The following is a 12,029-nucleotide window of genomic DNA, read 5'->3' on the forward strand; positions in this document are numbered from 1 at the left end:
ACCAAAGCCAGAAAAAGATCACAAGAAAATTAAAAAACAACATCCCTAATGAACATATGCAGAAAACCCTTAATAAAATGCTAACAAACTGAATCCAATAATATATTTAAAAAATTTTATCCACCAGGACCTACTGGGATTTATTCTGGAATGCAAAAATCATTCAGTATATGAAGAAAGTGAAAGAACTACCCACAGAATGGGAAAAAGTATTTCTAAATCATATATTGTTATGGGACTGATATCAAAATATATAAAGAACTTCTACAACTAAACCACAAACAGATAAGCCAGTGAAGTGGATAAAATGAATAGACACTTCCCCCAAAGAAGGTATATAAATGCCTAACAAGTGCATTAGATGCTCATCACCACCACTCATTGGGGAAATGCAAGTCAAAACCACAATGGGATATCTTCATATCTAACCAGGTTGCTTATGATGAGAAAAATGGAAAATAAGTTTTGGTAAGGATGTGGAAAAATCAGAAGACTTGCACACTGCTGGTGGGAATGTACTTAACGCCAATGTAAAATAGTGCAACTACTGAGGAAAACAGTTTGGCAGTTACTCAAAAAGTTAAACAGAATCATCATATGATCCAGCAATTCTATGCCTAGGTATGCACCCAAAAGCAGTGCAAGCAAGAACCCAAACAGGTATTTGTATACCAGCATTTATAACAGCATTATCCATAAAAGCCAAAAGGTAGAAACAACCCAAATGTCCATCAACTGACAAGCAGATAAATACAACACTGTGTATGTCTATATAGTGAATTATTATTCAGTTTTAAGAAGGAATGCAATTCTGACACATGCTATATAAGATAGAGGAACCTTAAGAAATATGCTAAGTGAAATAAGCCAGACACAAAATGATAAATGTATGATTCTACTTATAAGAGGTACCTAGAACAGACCAACACATAAAGACAAGGAGAAGAGGTAACCAGGGACTGGAAAAAAGGAGCATTAGGTAATTATTGTTGAATAGATACGAAGGTTCTTTTTGGCATGATGAAAAAGTTCTGGAGATGGATGGTGGTACTGATTATACAACACTGTGGATGTATGAACTGTACACTTTAAAAATGGTTAAGATGGTAAAACTTGTTACACATATTTTACTACAATAAAAAATACATACATGGGAATGCAAGCTGGTGCAGCCACTCTGGAAAACAGCATGGAGGTTCCTCAAAATGTTGAAAATAGAACTGCCCTATGACCCAGTAATTGCACTACTGGGTATTTACCCTAAAGATACAAACGTAGTGATCCAAAGGGGGGCACGTGCACCCGAATGTTTATAGCAGCAATGTCCACAATAGCCAAACTATGGAAAGAACCTAGATGTCTGTCAACAGATGAATGGATCAAGAAGATGTGGTATATATACACAATGGAATACTATGCAGCCATCAAAAGAAATGAAATCTTCCCATTTGCGACAACATGGATGGAACTAGAGCGTATCATGCTTAGCGAAATAAGTCAAGCAGAGAAAGACAACTATCATATGATCTCCCTGATATGAGTAAGTGGCGATGCAACATGGGGGCTTAAGTGGGTAGGAGAAGAATAAATGAAACAAGATGGGATTGGGAGGGAGACAAACCATAAGTGACTCTTAATCTCACAAAACAAACTGAGGGTTGCTGGGGGGAGGGGTGTTGGCAGAAGGGGATGGGATTATGGACATTGGGGAGGGTATGTGCTTTGGTGAATGCTGTGAAGTGTGTAAACCTGGTGATTCACAGACCTGTACCCCTGGGGATAAAAATATATGTTTATAAAAAATAAAAAATTAAAAAAAATACATACAGTCACAATGGTTATTTACATTATGCATATTTATCACAATGATAAAAATCTTAAATGGTTAATATAGATTTTATGTTCATATATTTTGCCACAATAACTTTTTTAATGTAGAAGCAGAGCAACAAAACAGAATCTATATGATCTCACAGATGTATGTAATAAAATTTCTCCTGTAGAAGCATGAAAATAGACTGCAATTTCTAATTGGATATGATGTTAGATCTGGGTGACTAGTGAGTGTCCCAAGAAGTCTTAAACAAGAGTGACTTAACCAAGCTCCTGGCCCTTAGATAATGTCTTATACTAAACAAAGAATTACTTATAGTGCCAGCATACTGATGTATGCAGTCCTTCAAAATGTCACAACAGAATTATCATAGGACCCAGCAAGTCCACTCCTAGGTGACATGACCAACAGAAATAAAAATACAATCCGTACAAAAACCTAACACACTATTCATAGCAGTCAGATAGTGGAAACTAACCCAAATGTCCATCAACTGATAGATGGATAAACAAACTAGTAAATCCAGACAATGAACTATTATTCTGCCATAAATGAAATGGACTGCTGATAGAGACTACTCTACAGATGATCCTTGAAACAATATGTGTAAGTGAAAGAAGCCAGTCAGAAAAGACAATATATTCTAAGTATGGTAGGATTCTATCCATATGAAATGTCCAGAACTCTATAGAGACAGGCAGTATGTTCATGGTTCCAAGGGGCTGGGGAGAAGGGAAAATGGGAAGTAACTGACAATGAATGGACACGGGGTTTCTTTTTGGAGGGATGAAAAATGTTCCAAAATTAGATAGTGGTGATGGTTGCACAACTCTGTGACTATATTAAAAACATGGAATTATACCCTTTAAAGTGGGGAAATTTTATGGTTGCCTATTACATCTTAAGCTGCTAAAAATAAATGCTGCTTTTTGACATTCTGATCCTCATATCTCAAGTGCTGAAGCAAAGTCTCAGTGGAGAAAAACAATAGCATCTATATACACAATGCTTCTCAAAACCCGTTTGTATTTTAAGTCTCTGCAATGTTAGAAAATATTCCTAGATTTGAATAATTTACAGAGGAACATACGTATTAACCTCAACTGTGACAACAGAATAGTAACATTCTGTTCCATCACCCTTCATAACGGCTTTTCCAACTTAAGGATTAGGTTAGCAACTTTGAATTCTTGACTCTAGTTTAGAAATTACAAGGAAAATTTGAGAAAATACTGTGTCCTCTTCATATGCGTTATTCTTGAGTTGCTGAAGTCTGTATTATTAAAAATGTCACATGTCTTGTGCACACAGAAGAGCATGAGTAAGAAAGGACTGCAGGAGTATGGCTCATTGCAGAGGTTAACTCTACACAGGGCACCTGAGAACAAAAACTGCCATTAAGAATTCAGGTGGTGGGGCGCCTGGGTGGCTCAGTGGGTTAAGCCGCTGCCTTCGGCTCAGGTCATGATCTCAGAGTCCTGGGATCGAGCTCCACATCGGGCTCTCTGCTCAGCAGGGAGCCTGCTTCCTCCTCTCTCTCTGCCTGCCTCTCTGCCTGCTTGTGATCTCCGTCTGTCAAATAAATAAATAAAATCTTTAAAAAAAAAAAAGAATTCAGGTGGTTCTACAATTAAGGGCGCACACAAGCCCACATGAACACACACACACAAAGATAGATGCACAGGCACATACAGAGAGCTAATTCAAAAAATGGTTTGCGGGTGGGGTTATCAGTCTGGGACACTTTACCTCTCACAACAGATTATCAGAAATTAAGGGCTGTGGCCCTCAAAATGCCATTCTTTCACTACACAGCACATACTTTAGGTCAGTCTGACCACCTTCGTGAGTTTTCTCCTCCACATTATACTTTCACACCAGTACACTTTCTCAACAATAGAGCTTCTCATGGAAGTCACCAGATTATCGCAGTGGTATTCAACTCCTGATCTGAGTGCTTTCCACACACTTATGCCTACCTCCCAAATAAAATGGGTTTGGTTGACTATAGCTGAGGATGACAAGACAGAAAGGACAGGAGGATTTTTTTTCTTTTTCAAACCGTAGAAAATGCTTCCACATAAATCAATTTTAAATTTCAAAGCTTTTCTTTTCCTTTACTCCATGGCTGCCTCTAGCTATGTTTGCCTACTCAGCAGGAGCAAAAGCCAGAATGCAGGCAGGCTCCAAAGAAAAATATCCAGAATAAAACACTACAAAAGACTCATGGGGGAAAACGTTTACTTTAACAAAGCAAAACCAGAAGGAGGATTCCTGCAAGCAGTCTGCCAACAATAGAATTGTTTTAAGTCATGTATTTAATTAATTATACAGAATTTCTTCTCTGGTATTTAAGTTATTAACATATCTGTAATTTCCATTCACCTAATTCCTGGGCCAAAAGGTAGGCTTTAAAAATGTAACAGCTTCCAGAGAATATACGTGTGTTTCCAAAAGATGGCACAACATTGTGAGAATGTGATTCTGGAGCCAGACCAGCTAAATCTGAATCTCTTACTAAGCTCTATGACACTGGGCAAGTTCCTCACTTCTCAGGGCTTCAGTTTCCACATCTCTAAAATGGGGATAACAGTACTTACCTCACAGGGTTGCTATGAGGATTCAGTAAGTAATACACACGTAAAGCACTTAATGCCCTGCACTTAAGAGACCCTCAATGTAAGTTAGTCATCGTGATGGCAATTTTTCCAGTTATGTATACCAATTAAGGACAATGACCCTTCCTTGCCACTTCCCTGATGAAGCAGAGTCTTCCTTTACTCAGCCAACCCTCATCAGTCCTTTTAACGCCCAAGGCCTCCAGAGAACTAATGAGTGATCACCAGTATAAACAGCAATGTAGTTATGATGCAACCACAGTCACTACTAGAATAATTCTACTCATAAGTCACTCTGGTATCTAGTAAATTGATAGCACATAGGGGAAAAAAGAGAGGGGAGGGTATGAATGCAGCACTTTCCTAAGGATGGTGATTTGGGATGAGGAGGGTACTTTCACTTTTTTTTAAATATATATCGGTATTTTTGTCTGACTTGTTTATAGTATTTTTTGTTTAAAAATGTAAAGTTTCAAATTAAAACAACTACTAACCAGGTACTAGGTACAGTTTAAAACATATCTCTATAAATCCTATTCTACATGTAGTTCTTCTGAAGGCTTTGATGGAACAAAATAATTACAGCTGTCAATTTTCCTCTCGGTGGATGCGAAATGAAGAGGGAACCTGAGCTTGCGTTAGGAACACGTGCAGGAATTCCAATCACTTCCTCTCCAGCAGTAAGTCACTCCTCTCTCTACCAGATGGCAAGTGACACTCCAACAAAACCCACATATTTAAAACAAGTGTAGAAATGTTTATTGTACATTGCTCTCCAAAGCAGCTGCTCAAGAGAATGTACTCGTGCCACAATAAGGAAATCAAAGTGTATGTCCAACTAATGAAATCTTTTACGAGCCACGCACTGCACAGACTCCAACACTGGTAGCTGCCAGCTGCTGCCTAAATACTATTTTCCAACATCTTCTGAAGGCTAGTAGTTACTCAAATAGATTTTTAAAAGAAAATGAATGCAAAATATTATAATTATTAGAAGATTATTATAATTAGACATTCTGTTCCTTCCTTTGATTCAAGGAACAAAGCGGATGTGACTATAGCTGAGAACACAAAGTGCCTTCATTTGGTTGCTTATTAATCCATTGAGGTTACACTGACTTACAGGGTAGAGACCCTGCCCTTAGCCTTCCAATTCCCACTCTCACCTACAGTCAGTCTCCTGAGCAAGTCCCAAAGCTCTCTCCATTAGCTCCCTTCCTTCCCACTCTCCAGTGAGGCAGAAGAGAAAGAACCACCACAGGCTCTTTCCACCTCTCAAACACCTCAAAGCCACATTCTAGAAAGGAGAATACTTAACCAAAGTTCTACAGTAATTTGTAAGTATTAGGATCCCCTTCCTACTTTTTAAACTGAGTGACAATTGATTTTACTGAAATACAGGAGTTAAAAGGGAATAGAATTTGTTTGCAAGATCTAGTCCTCAGATCCCTCTGTAGTAGGTTCTCAAAAAAATTTTTTTTGAACTTTGACTATCTACTTGAAGATCATTATTTCACATTGAAAGCAACACAGGATTATTAAAACCTTGTCCAGTATGTTTTCCTTGCCTACCAGACCAATGACATCTCAACATAATCACTGTACCTTCAGCAGTCTGTCAACAGTATCTATCAACAGCGCTCATCAGCATTTTTCATGATCTTTTCTGACTGCTGAGATAGCATTACGCCACTACAAAAATACAGGTTTGCAACTTCGTCCTTCTCAAAAAATTAGAGAAGAGCTGTTTGCCTTTAAAGCCTGACAGATTAATATTAATTTCTGACCCCCGAGAGAGGGGCTGCATAATGCACTATTCCAAAGGTTTAAAAAATGACCAACCTTGTAGAACTCATTTTACAAGGTTTCCAACTTGTATGCCCAGTGTTTCCAAACTGATCGTATCACTGCTCTACATACTTAGCTTCTTTTTTTTTTTTTTAAAGATTTTATTTATTTATTTGACAGAGAGAAATTACAAGTACACTGAGAGGCAGGCAGAGAGAGAGAGAGAGAAGGAAGCAGGCTCCCTGCTGAGCAGAGAGCCCCATGCGGGACTCGATCCCAGGACCCTGAGATCATGACCTGAGCCGAAGGCAGCGGCTTAACCCACTGAGCCACCCAGGCACCCCCATACTTAGCTTCTTTAAAGCACTTTAATAAGCTATCCGATTTCAAAAAATTGAAGCATCTCATAACTAAAATAAATCTGAGAAATGATGTAAATCCAATTGACCAACATGTCTAAATCTTGTTCTGACGCTTATAATTGTCTTAAGATTAACAATATAAGGGCTGCCTGGGTGGCTCATTTGATTAGGCATCTGCTTTCGGCTCAGGTCATGTTACCAGGGTCATGGGATCGAGACCCACACTGGGCTCCCTGCTCAGTGGGGAGTTTGCTTCTCCTCTCCCTCTGGCCTTCCTCTCCACTTGTGCCCTCTCTATCTCAAAGAAATAAATAAAAATCTTTTAAAAATTAATAAAATAGGTACTCTCATTTTCAATTTACAGAATCAGAAACTGAGGGTAAGCTGAGTACACTGGCCTAACATGGTAGATGATAAGCAAGCGTCAGGTATATTTACTATGTCAAGAATAAATTCCCCCAAAAGAAAACTTAAGCATGATATTGATACTTGGAAGGGTAAGAAATGGTTTCAATATAAGCTGGTAAACTGGCAATTTTACTCTGTTATCCCTTTACTGATTAAATAAATGTATATACTTTTATAAAAACTTATGTCAAACCAAATTTCTCATCAAAGTCTATTCTGAAACATTCAGGTACTGTCCCACAGAACTCCCTGCCATCCCCAAATCCAAGACTATTTAAAAACCGGGGTGAGAAGGCAGATGCATTCGACCCCCTGGGTGTCATGGAGCCACACAGCATTGCACCCACTGGGACCGAGCTCCACAAGCAATCAGTGCATCATGGTAAGGTGTACCTCTCTCAAAGAAAACCCCCATACAGCCTCTGAATTGGAGTAAGAGACCTCCTCTGGCCGTCTTCTTGGTTACTATTTTTAGGCAGTTCAACCCTAGGCAAAGTCTGGCACCACTGGCAACAAGATGTTACTGCTGGCAGCACGATGGACTCCAGCTGCTCCACTGGCAGCCACTTTCAGCATGGCCAAGGCTAAGAGAAGATGGAGAGGAGGAAAGGGCAACTCCCACAGAGCAAACACGCCATGTGTGTCAGATACGATGCCAACATCATCTCCTCCAAACCCTGAATAACCCTACCAGAGAGGCGGAGTTCTCATTCCACCAGTGGGCAAACTATGGCTCTGAGAACCCAGGATTCTGTTACAAAGCCTAAGCCTATGGCACGACAGAAACGAGAGAAAGGCATTATCTACACAGGATTAAAGTAATGCATAACGAAGCCCTACCAATCTGCTCTGGTTACAGCATGAAGCTGCAGACTGACCTATTTCATAACCTTCATTACAGCATATTGTCATCAACATCTAATACCCTTATCTGAAGAGTGACCTATACACACACGGAGTATTCTTAAACTGACGATGAAAGAGAATTTTAAAACTCACTATGCTAAAGGCCTGGGTGTCACAGGTTGAACTGTGTACCTTCAAAAGACATGTTGAGTCCTAACCACCAGGATCTCAAAATATGACCTATTTGGACCAGGGTAGTTGCAAATGTGATACGTGAAGATGGGGTCATACTAGAGTAGGCTGGGCTCTAACCCAATGACTGATGTCCTTATAAGGAAAGGAAAAATTTGGACCCAGAAATAGAGGGAAGAATACCATGTGACAATGAAAGCAGGTAACAAAGTTATACAGTTGGAGGTTGAGGACTGGCTGCTGCCCCCAGGAGCTAGGAATAGACAAGGACCCATTCCAGCCAGGCTCAGGAGGATCAGGGCCCTTCTGACACCTTGGTTCCAGACTTGTCTGCAGAAAGGTGAGAGAATAAGTTCCTGTTGTCTGCAGCCACCCAGTTTGTGATACTTTGTCTCAGCAGTCTTAGGAAGAAACTAATTCAATGGTCTACCATAGATTCCAAGATACCACCCAACTGAGGGCTCTCTGACATAAAAAGCCTGAAGTCCGTAGTCGTTCTGTACCGTGAACTACACAGAACTGATCCCATCATACTTTGTTTTATGATAGAGGCAAGAGATCAGGGCATAGCACAGACAGTCGGGTACTAGGCCAGAGGCTGGGTGGAAGCTGGGTGTTCCAATCAACAGGCAGCAGCAGGAAACCACCCTATGAAGAAAGAAGTTAATCTAATTGACACTATTACTCACTGAAAACAGGCCACAGACATGTATTCTGGTCAAATCAATAATTTCGCATGTTCAACAATTGATCAGTCTACTCTGGTATAATCTTTTGAAAGTTTATCAGCTCTGAGATTGACCTGCAGCAACCTCAATAATATTATAAACTTTGCAAAATTACAAATGGGCCAAAAAATTAATGTATTAAAAATGGATGACTTCATTTAATCGTCTTACTTCTGTGACTTCAGGTGGCCAACAAGCACTTATGAAAGAGTATAACCAAAAAGAAACTTTAGTACATACACATTAAACTTGGGGGAGGAAAAAAGGATGCAAAATTTCCCAAGCATTAAAAAAAAAAAACCTACTAAAAAAAGAAGAAAAAATTTTTAAAGATTGTATTTATTTGACAGAGCATGCGTGCACAAGCAGGGAAACAGCAGAGGGAACTGCAGAGGAAGAGAGAGAACAGGCTCCCCACTGGACAGGGAGTCAGATGTGAAGCTCAATCCCAGGACCAGGGGTCATGACCAGAGCCGAAGGCAGACGCTTAACCAGCTGAGTCACCCAGGCACACCAAACATGAATTTTTAAGTACTAACATCTGAAAAGTTAAAAATAATAAGAAATGAGAAGAGCTTGGGTCAAATAGAAAACTTCTAGTTTTACTGTCATTTAGGCTATAAATAAAATTGAGACAAAGCCCTTAAAGAAAATTGCTAAAGTAAACACTTCCTTCTTTAATTCTCCATTTTCTGACTGGCTTTGGTTCTGTCTGAGCCCACAGGAGTCCAGTAGCCAAAAGACAGGCATCAGGCTGGAGAAAACCCAAACAATGCTGATAGGACTACAAGTTAACAGATGCCTCTTTCATAAAAAAACAAATAACTGATTATTAACTTACTAATTCCTACTGGACACCTAGACTTTAGCCACCAAACACAGAAAACAAAATAAGCCACTGCATACTTCTAGTTCATTTAAGATTTCAAAGGCAACCAATTCAAACCAACCACCTGAGCCAACCAGACCCTAAGCAACGGTCACAAGCAAACCCAAGTTCGCAGCCTTAGAATGAAGATATTTCATATGTGTGTGCACGTGTGTGTACTTAGACTTATATTTGCATCACCTGGTGCTGAAGTCCCCTTCAACACCACTGAAGCCCAAATCAGGCTGCATGTTCAGAGACTCCTTTTCATACGCATCTTCCGATGTACTCATATCTATCATTCAGTTGCATGTGGCTTAGTTGCCCTGTGTCAACACCATGTAATACTTTATTTAATGCCAGGTTTGTTTATTCTTTAAAACAAGCAGCACACTTTACTATATGGAAATTTCTTTGCAAAAAAAATAAGTACGAATTAGACATAGAACCTATTCTTCAAGGACTAAGGGAGAGAAGAACAAATTATAAATAAGATAAAAAATCAAAATTCTAAATACCAAAAGCACTTTCCCTATCAAAGTTCACAGTCAAGAATCTGGACAGACCTGAATCCATTTTCACGGAAGAGGTAACAATTAAAAGAGATAATAAAAAATTGCTAGAATTTGAACAGAACAACACAAAGGGCTGACAAGGTGGGGGTTTCTCAACATTGGTTCTCTAAGTTTTAGACTTACATACTTAACTCTTTGTTGCAGAGAACTGTCCTGTGCAACTGCAGAATCTTTAGTAGCATCCTTTGTTTCAACCCCCTTGATGCCAGCAGTACTTTCCAGCTGTGATAACCAAAAAGTCTCCAAGATACGATTTAAAAGTTTGGGGTATGTTCTGTGACTGAAGAAGGGCCACCGAAGATCTTCGATCCAGCCGTAGCAGATTCAGAGAAGTAAGATCTGTCAATAATGTTGTTTGCAAAGGTTGCAAAATGGCTGGTTAACATCCTTCTTTGCTGAGAGGATTTTGGAGGGTTGCAACATAGTTAAACCATTTATACACAAATATTCTGCTTATCAACTGAAGGGTGATGAGCTCTTTTTCCATCAAAAGTTTATACGTGCATGATAGTATTTTACAGTAAATTTATTTTTTTTTTAAGAATCTCTTTTTAAAGAATCTACTTTTTTTTAAAGTAATCTCTATACTCCAGTGTGGGACTCAAACCTACAACCCCAAGATCAAGAGTCACATGCTCCAGTGACCAAGCCAGCCAGGTGCCGCAATATTTTTTTCTTAAAAAAACCTCACATTTTAGATTTTTTTGGTGCTAGATGTTTCTGACTTTTATATCAGAAAACATGCCTGCCTAACGTTATTCTTGAATATACATAACCCAAGTTTTATACCAGCATTTATCAAAGGTAAATAAATTACAAAGTGACTATCGTTTTCTCCTTGGCTTCACTTACAATAAGAACAGGCATTTATGGACATTGGGGAAGGTATGTGTTATGGTGAGTGCTATGAATTGTGTAAACTAATGAACCACAAACCTGTACCCCTGAAACAAATAATACAACATATGTTAATAAAAAAGAACATATTAATACATATTTATAACTATTTTAGCATTATTATATCTTTATTTGGAGAATTTACTATGAACACCTAAGCAAGGTACTTTGATAGGTATAGAAAGAGGGTTGGATAACCAATAAAGGAGGAAAATTTGGCCAGGTAGAACAACTTATCGATGATAAGAACAGTCCTCAATACTCTGGGCCAGGTAGAAAAAGCTGTAAATATCAAACACTTATTTAGTGAGCACTTACCAAGTGCTATTCTCAGACTTCACATGTATTTGCTACTAATTCTAAACCTTCATAAAACTGTTCCTAATCTTTATACCCAAAATAAGCAGTATTCTACCTATGAGGGAACTCAGAAATAGAGAGGTTAAATAATTGCCCAAGTTTGTCTGAGGTAAGCTTGAAACCAATCACATGGGCTCTAGAAGGCATGCTCTGAAAGCTTTACTGACACCCTCAGCCCTCATTAGGCAGTGCTGAGCCTCATGCCCATAGGTCATGCCATAGGAGGAAGAATTTGGAAAAGTACTCTTTTGATTTAAAATACTACCCACTTTTTACTGGAGTAATTTCAGATTTCATAACACTGGGGTACTCTTTTTCAAATTTGACATTACAGGTGTCACCATGGAAGATAACAGTAGGATTAACTTTATACCTATCAATGATCACACTGTGTTATGGACATGACCAATTTTTAAATATTTTTAGGTAAGACAAGTAAGACTAGTTGCCAGCTGGACAGTCTGGCTAAAACACTAATAAGACATATGCCATAGCTGAACGGGATGGCGAGGACAGCATCAGTATTGTTTTTGGTTTTTAAACTGGCAACAGT

At 38.9% G+C, this 12,029-nt stretch overlaps 1 protein-coding gene and 1 long non-coding RNA gene across 2 annotated transcripts in view; both read right to left on the reverse strand.

Moving 5' to 3' along the window:
• The window catches only part of LOC106007196, a 76,493-nt gene extending 65,342 nt beyond the window's left edge, over positions 1-11,151 (reverse strand). The window contains exon 1 of the long non-coding RNA XR_006606264.1: positions 10,343-11,151. This is a non-coding gene — a long non-coding RNA (uncharacterized LOC106007196). The remainder of the gene's footprint in view (positions 1-10,342) is intronic.
• XKR6 (XK related 6) overlaps positions 1-12,029 on the reverse strand; it is a 298,759-nt gene that overhangs the window by 267,627 nt on the left and 19,103 nt on the right. The window lies entirely within an intron of this gene.

The sequence above is a fragment of the Mustela putorius genome, unplaced genomic scaffold, assembly GCF_011764305.1.
Source record: "Mustela putorius furo isolate JIRA1106 unplaced genomic scaffold, ASM1176430v1.1 tig00000242_pilon_pilon_pilon, whole genome shotgun sequence".
NCBI lineage: Eukaryota > Metazoa > Chordata > Mammalia > Carnivora > Mustelidae > Mustela > Mustela putorius.